Below are 8429 nucleotides of genomic sequence, written 5' to 3' on the forward strand. Positions count from 1 at the left end.
AGAGTGTGATTCACGGACAAATCAAGATTCAACACATATAAGAACTACACACACACACACACACACACACACACACACACACAAATATATGTATAACTTGTCGATTTGGTTCAAGCCTACTATAACGAATCAATGATCAATCTTACCGAACTTGACCCGAATGGACCCCTATCTGCATGCAATTAGGGCTATTGAAACGGCTCGTTTGCAAACAACTCGTGTTTGCCGTGTTCGACTCGTTAAAAAGCTTGTGTTTGATTCGTTCGTTAAGTCAACGAGTCAAACAAACAATTTTTTTTGACTCGTTTTGGTTCGAAACAATTAAATTATATATATATATCTGTGTGCGCCCACACTCATGAGCCCCGACTCATTGGTACCAGCCTTGGCGTAAGACCCTCGGGTCGGGAGTTTGAATCCCAGCACTTTCAAGAAGATTTGAATAGCACAATGCTGAAAAGGGGCCCGCCCCTCGATCAGTTGGACCGTCAATCAATCTTTTTTTTATATATATATATATATATATAATTAATTAATTAATGAGTAGTATTTTTAAAGAATTAATTGAGTATAAGTCTATAAAGATTTATAATCAGATAAAATTATTAATTTAAAATAGAATAAAAATATGTTAAGTATATTTAAATAATATTTTAATATAAATAATAGTATTTTACAATTGGCCTTAAAGTGCGAAAAGCGGACTCACGAAATTAAGAAAATCGTATATTTTAAGGAATGATCCGACTCCTCCTGACAAGCGGTGGTAGAAGACAATCGGCCTAACCATTGCCGTTTAATCAGGCTTCCGGTAAGCCTTCCATAGATCAGAAATCAGGCTCCGGCCGCAGCGTCTCCCGGGTTCTATACACACAGGAAGACGAGAGTTACAACACTAACTCGGCGTTGGAATCCTGTAAACTCACCGTTCTCCTTCCTTAAGGTTTTTCCAATGCATCTTTCTAGTTTCTTTTGATTCCTTTCATCCGATATGGTGAACATTTCTTGCTATTTTGTATGGACCGATTTACTAATTTGAATAGGTTTGTGATTTGTTAAGCTGCATGCCGATTTCTGCTTGTATACGTGCGGTCTAGAAGTTTATGATTTGGGAAGAATCACTGACCGATTTAGGTTCTATTTGGGACAGCATTCTGTGTGCTTTGAGTTTCAAACTATCACCACAGTTCTGTTTAGGAGCTGCATTCTTGCTGATTTTTAGAAATTTTTTGTGACAGAAAACTATTTTGTTCAACATAGCCTGTTAAATTGCGGTGCGCCAGAAGGTGTTGTCAGATTTTTTTGAAAAGTAATTATATATTTATGATTCATAGTTTTCTAAGAAGTTGTTTCCTGGGTCACAAATTTACAATCTCCTTCTATCACCTTTTTGAAAAGCTGCAGGGACATGACTATGAAGAGATTAAGTTTGCATTTTAAAAAAAAAATTCAAAGCGTTATTATAAAGGCATTGACAACACTTTTGATTGCCTTTAAATTTCGGGCTGTTTTTAAGAAATTATGTGGTGAGAAAATTTTTCAGAATCAGATCGGTTAGATAGAGTATGGTTTTGATAGATTATGGTAGCTTTAGGAAAACTGTTGTTGGATTTTGTTCTTGAAAGGATGAAGTCAATGTTACCGAACTACGATCGTTCCAAACAGAAGTTGGGGTACTATTTTTATTACTTATAAAAGAAATATAAGCAACTGTTTCATATGATTTAGGAGGAAATTTTATGCTTTTTCTTCTTCTTTCAAACCTGCAAGTTTTAAGACTGATATTTTTTATGGTACTGTTTAAATTATGTTTGAAATTTCAGTGCCTGGAAAATGAAATGAGTTTCTTATATTAATGAGCTGTTTGATTTATTGAAACATGCTATATAACATTTTATTAATAGCAAGATGTTGGATGTTTAATTTGTTTATTTATTTCAATATTTAATATTTAAATGATAACTCCTACTCTGTTGGTATCTGTTTTGCAGCTTCTAGATATATAACAGCAAACCGAAGTTACAAATTGCATCATAATAATATTGATGTCCTTATATTACTTACATCTCAGAAACATTGCAATCTAAAAAACTAAACTGTAGATTCCGCATCTGATTTTTAGAGATTCTCTTCAAGGATTTTAAAAGATCAATAAATTTTCCATAAAAGATGCTTTTCCTGTGAAAATACTAATACAATGTTGCTGATGTAACATGTAAAAGCTTGACTCTGATAAAACAACTTATTTGTTTAGGAATAAGAATTAACAGTATGCAATCCAATAAGTATTTTATTTTAGTTTTTAAATTTGTTGCATTGAACTTTTCACACTTATGCTCTCTTTTTTTTTTTTGAGATACCTTACATTTACAAGAACAAAAATTTCTTGTAAAGCAAATGTTATGTGGAAGAGGATGTTTTTTGTCAGTTCTTAGAGCTTAATATAATATTTCTTTTATAAACATTTACTTAACCCTTAATTATAACAAAATTCTTATAAGAGCTTAAGATATTATGCATCTTTTCATGTTTTGTATTTTCGAGTATGTATTGTGTTGTCAATTCTCACCATACATGTATAGTAAGTGGTGATGATGAGTTTCTTATTAGTGTGTTAGGTCTGACTTGATATCATGTATGAATCACATGATAAGATATTTTCAAGCTTTTTGTGTTAATGTTTAAAATATGTTAGGTGTTTTATTAGGTTTTGACTTAGTATTTATATATCAATGATATGGCAAATTATATATTAAGATTTTTTGTTGCAAATATAAAAATTGGTTCGATGATTTTACATAAATTTAATATTTAAAATTGTGCAATTGAGTATTGAGACAGTTTTCATTCGTGAGAGGAGACATAAGCGTTTAGACTGCTTGAGGCATAAATCTCACCATTTAAAATTATTTAGTTAAAATAATGTGTTAAAATATATATACTAGCTTCATAATTTATAAATATATGAAAGGAAGATATATTAACATTATAACATGATAAAAATTGATAAACTGTATAAAATGTCAAAGTAAGACATTAGATAAGTTTAGCATAAAATATTTTCACCTATATTGTCTAACACAAAAACATCCATAAGATATAAATATGTAGATAAAAAATGATTAAAAGCCCTCAACGCACTCATCACTTAAGGGAACTTTATTAGAATCATCATTATAATGTATACATTTCTCTCGTATCTCTTCGGCAGATGAGTATAAGTTTTCCCTTCTTGTTTAACCTCAATCATCTTTCTTTTACCTATTAGGTAATAAAAGATTAATCAATAAAAAAGCTGAAAATTAACATTTAAAACAACTTCAAATGCTTAAAATTTTAAAAACATCTTATATTTTTTTATCTCTTATTATCTAGTGTTTGATGTACTACCCTTGTTCCTATTTCCATAAAAAATTCAATGATAGACCTACTTCTTGTAACTCAGTTGTGGTGACCATATTATCTTCATCTACAAATCACTTATCATCTGATGACGTCATCACATAATAGAGGATCCTCTTTATCCTCAAACCTCTTTTCTTTAAACTTTTATCATTCAACTTCTTGTTATAAACATGATATACCCCAAGAAATTTATCCTTAAAATCGTCAGAATGTTTCTCTTTTTTTGTGTGAAATTGATTCTATGTGCTCCAGTTATGCTCACATTTAGGTGACGAGCATGTAAATTCTACTGTTTTAATATCAAATATTGAAGCTCTTGAGTACCATCACTAAACTGGATCCATCTTTCAATTATATTTGAATGAAAGTTATATAACTATAAATTAAAAAGTTAGTGCTTAGATACTCAATTATTATTTCAATAAACAGATTAAATATTAAAATTTTTTCCAGGAGGTAGTTTTGCAACGTCTTTTGTTTGTTGTAGCTTAAAGAAATTTTGCTTATTCCTAAATGGAATAGGTTGCATATCAACAGTTCTATTATTTGGGCCAGCAGTTAATTTATTCATATGATGATATAGTCCCATCTCGATATCAGGATTTATAGAGTTGTTCTCAGCATATTGAAATTGCATGTAAATGATGATGGAACTGCAACTCCTATTTTTCATTAATGATATTCCAAATCTCTTCATCAGTGTCATTTTCTCCTCCTATGTTATGATCTATCAACTCCTTGGTTTCATCCATTACATTGTAAATAAAACTCATTGCTGGTTTCTTCTCTATATCCACCATTATCAAGACTTTTATTAATGACCTAGTGGTTGTGATTGCATATGTGACATTAGATCAAAATAATTTTCTATCCACTTTTCTCTCAAATTTTTTAGCCCATGCACAACTAAGCGAAGTAGTGGAAATAAAAATTGTTTCCAATAGCTTCCTAGCTTCCTAGCTTCCAACATACTGTGCAGAGTTAAAAATAGGCTATAACAAATCATATTGTAGCAGGACCAAGAAATTTTTTAGTCATAAAGCTTTTTTTTAAAGACAATACCCAAAAATGATTGTAAATAAATTTATTAATTTTCTTGGATCTAGTCAAGGCATTTTTTTGTTGGGACAATTCACTAATCTTGTTTAGTATCAAGTTTATATAATGTGCAACACAATTTGTCCAGTATAAATATTTTTTCTTCTCCATCAATTTATTTTCAACTGTCATATAAGCCCTTGTATTATCTGTCATAATCTGAACTATCCAATTCTCTCCAATTTCTTTAATTCTTCCATCAAACAGTCAAAAAATATATTCTGCATCTTTCAGGTGATCATAAGCTTCTACATATTTCAAAAAAAAAAAAAAATTTATATGGATTATTGATTAGAATGTTAATCAAGCTTCTATTATTTTATGCCTAATTACTTATCAAACATAATTGTTATTCCAGTCTGACTCTAGGTTCTTTTAATCACATTTATGTTTTTCTATGTATTACTCAGCTCCTCTTTCAAAACGTGTCCTCAAGTTTTACATAGATGAGAGTTTCAAGCCTTGATCATAAGCACTAATAAATTTGAAAAATATTAAAAGAGATATTGCACGTTAAATGGAATAAATTCTCATAAGCAAATCTCCCAATATTCATGCAAGCACATTTGCGTGCATCTCTAACATACTCTAGAGGCATTTTTTAAGCTATAGTTGCGCCCTCTCCATGACTCTTGTTGTTCTCCTCATTTCTTATATATTGATATAAAGGATTTCATGTACCTCTATTAGACATTGTTTATAGAGATGATAAGGAATCCATGACACCACACTCACTCCTGTGGTAAGGGCCGACATTAACTCTATCATCAAATAGTTGTTGTGCAAGATTCTTTGACATCATCGACTTTTCTTATAAGATTGAATTTTTTCTTTGTTGACACTTTAACACACATGTAATATTTTTTTGCGAACAAGAGAGGTGTTCATTCTCTTAACACATATTTTAACTACTTTATTATAGTAATTTTATTTTAGATAAACACGTTTTATCATTGCCTCCATTATCAACTTGCACGCTATGCTTATTGTATCTTTTCAAATGCTCCATGTGAATTTTTTCCCTCTAACCATTTCACACAAAACATGAAAATCTTAGAATAAAGATTTTGTTTTAAATTCAAACGAATTGGAAGCTTGGAAGTTAAATCTTAAAATAAAATAAATACATAATGTTTGTAGTTATAGAGGACTTTAGCTTTATGAAACTTGAAGAAGATACTTGAGGAGGAGGGAGTGGCATGACAACTACTACTGTGACAACAACAATCAATGGTGGGAGGAGGTAGTTGCAATAGTGTCGAGGGCAGTAGGAAGTGAAAATAATGGTGGTGACAAGAAAAAGTGTAGGTGCAGCAAGAGATGGTGCTAGGTGTTAGGTGGTTGCAATAGAGGGTGCAGTGGGCGGCGGTGTCAAGAGAAACAAGAGGTGGAGGTGAGAGAGGCAGTGGCGTTGCGGAAACAAATGCAAATGCAAGCTATAGATAGGCAACAGGTGGCTATGGCGGCACCAATGGCAGCGGTGCAGAGAGCAACAAGAGGAGGCAAGAGAAGTGGTCGTGTGACAGCAGCAGGTGCAACAGTAAGTTGTAGCCGAAATAGCATGTGGTTACGATGATGCCAATGTCAGGAGGATCATGCAGCTACAACATCAGCGATGTTGTATGGTGTAGCAAATGGCATTCCGAGTGCGAGCATAAGAGGGAGAGGGATGACAGGAGCTTTGCAAGAGACAAGAAGCGTGGGCTTGAATGAAACAAACGAATACCATGCAAACACCTAAATTGATATCTATTTAGTATATCAGGCGGGCACCTCATTGAATTTGAGATAAAGCCCGCCTTGTTGTGCGCCTTATCAATTTTGAGGCGTAATCTACACGCAGATCGTGTGAGGCATACTCCTCTGCGATTGCGCAAAGGTGCGCCTCTAGTGCGCAATTTTAAACATTATGAATTAGATAACTATATTGTAGATGGCTATATAAGTTTATGCATAAAAAAGCCTAGGATAGCTTTGAGTTTCTTATGAACTAGTTAGAAGGAATTGATGAGAGAGAAAAATAGGGAGAGAATTGGAAATAAATCGAAGTTTCAATGGCAGGAGGATCATGTAGCTACAACATCAGCGATGTTGTATGGTGTAGTAAGCATCATTCTGAGTGCGAGCATAAGAGGGAGAGGGATGACAGGAGCTTGCGAGAGACAAGAAGCGTGGGCTCGAATGAAACAAACAAATACATGCAAACACCTAAATTGAAATCTATTTAATATATGAGGCGGGCACCTCATTGAATTTGAGATAAAGCCCGCCTTGTTGTGCGCCTTATCAATTTGAGGCGTACTCTACACATAGATCGTGTGAGGCATACTCCTCTGCGATTGCGCAAAGGTGCGCCTCTAGTGCGTAAACTAAATTTCTTCTTTTATATCTACGGAAAAAAATTGCATACATAAGACGTACGCAGAGCTGCGTACGTACCTCTTTGTAACCTACCTGTACCTTCGAGTAAGTTCCGCGCTTCTGTTTTCATATATAGGTAGGTTACAGGGAGGTTACAGGGGGTATAATGCGGTTATAACCTCCTGAAATCCTCTCTGTAACCTGTTTGCAGGTTACAGACGTACGCAGCTCTGCGTACGTCTTATGTACGCAAATTTTTTCCTATATCTACATGGGCCCTTGTTTTAAAAGGCGTTTGAGGTGTTGTTGAATTGGGTTGTATAAAACACACTTCGAAACTTAAGTCTCATTATAGCTAGTGAGGCTTATACATTTTATATCTGAGTAGTAAGCTTGGTGGCTTTAGTAAAAAGTGTATATTATATTATATTATATGTTTAATATATATTATATTATATTATACTTTTATCTCATATAATGGATACAATACTTAAAAAAAAGCAAAAGGTAATTAATTGAGTGTGTTATTAATCTATTATTTTATTTAAATTATATGAGTTTAATGTTAGTTGATATAGATTGTAAGAAGAAAAGAAACAATTATTAAAGAATACTTGAAATATGAAAATGAGATAAAATTAGATGATAAAATTATTGCATATGTAATAATTATGATTCACATGTATTTAAATCTTAAATGAATGTTAATCTGGAATCTCATTTCAAAATTTTATTTTGTATCAATATTTAATATTGAGATTTATTGTTTATATGTTTATGATAATAAACTAATTCAATGTCTCTGCCTTATTTCACATTTATAAAATATTTTTAATTTTATGATTTTTAATAGGCTTATGCTTTGATCCGTCTCAAAGGACTATTTCTCACCTCTTTCAAGCACGTCTCACGTCTTCATTTTGCATTTACAGAGCTTGACATGGGCTTTAGTCAAACAATATAGATTTTGTTTTTTTTTCCTAAATATTGTGGTTCTTGATCTTTTTAGCAAGTATTAGGCTGTTCATTATATTTGATCATGGGTTATATTGAATACCATGGCATTGAGTTAGAGTTATTCTTTTATTATATTAACAACTTCTATTGGAGTTGAGGGTTATAGGTAATATAATGACATGAAGTTTGACACCAAGAAGTTTGATGGCTCGAAGAATTTTGAGCTTTTAAGTTCCAAAATGTATAGTTGTGAAGGCTCTCATGAATGTTCTAAGATGCTTGAAGCCACAAGTAAAGAAAACATGATAATGATTAATGAGAAGGCCAACTCAATTTTATTTGATATTTTTTTACTTTATTCTCTCTTAAATTGTTCTCCGTTATGTCTTGATTGACCCGAGGATTCTTTTTCTTTTTTCTTTTTGAAGCAAGAGTGTTCTTGAGTTTGGGAAGGCTGAATGTTAATTTATTGTATATTATGTCTGCGATTTGTTTTACTAGATTAGATCCTCTATATCATTCCTCGGGGATCTAAACTTCTTCGAATCGAACAACATAAAATTTGATTTTCTTTTTGTGCTGCTTAATATTGCTGAATTTTTTTTTTT

At 32.3% G+C, this 8429-nt stretch overlaps 1 protein-coding gene across 2 annotated transcripts in view; it reads left to right on the forward strand.

Annotated features, from left to right (window-relative positions):
• The first annotated feature begins 717 nt into the window (after positions 1-717).
• The window catches only part of LOC110020366 (60S ribosomal protein L13-1-like), a 14886-nt gene continuing 7174 nt past the window's right edge, over positions 718-8429 (forward strand). Inside the window, exon 1 of one of the 2 annotated variants that reach the window (XM_020718445.1) lies at positions 718-916. The gene's annotated coding sequence lies outside the window, so the exon portion shown is untranslated. Of the gene's footprint in view, positions 944-8429 lie in introns of both variants that reach the window. The other variant, XM_020718444.1, reaches the window with a different exon arrangement.

This window comes from Phalaenopsis equestris, unplaced genomic scaffold (assembly GCF_001263595.1).
Source record: "Phalaenopsis equestris unplaced genomic scaffold, ASM126359v1 Scaffold000094, whole genome shotgun sequence".
In the NCBI taxonomy this organism is placed as follows: Eukaryota; Viridiplantae; Streptophyta; class Magnoliopsida; order Asparagales; family Orchidaceae; genus Phalaenopsis; species Phalaenopsis equestris.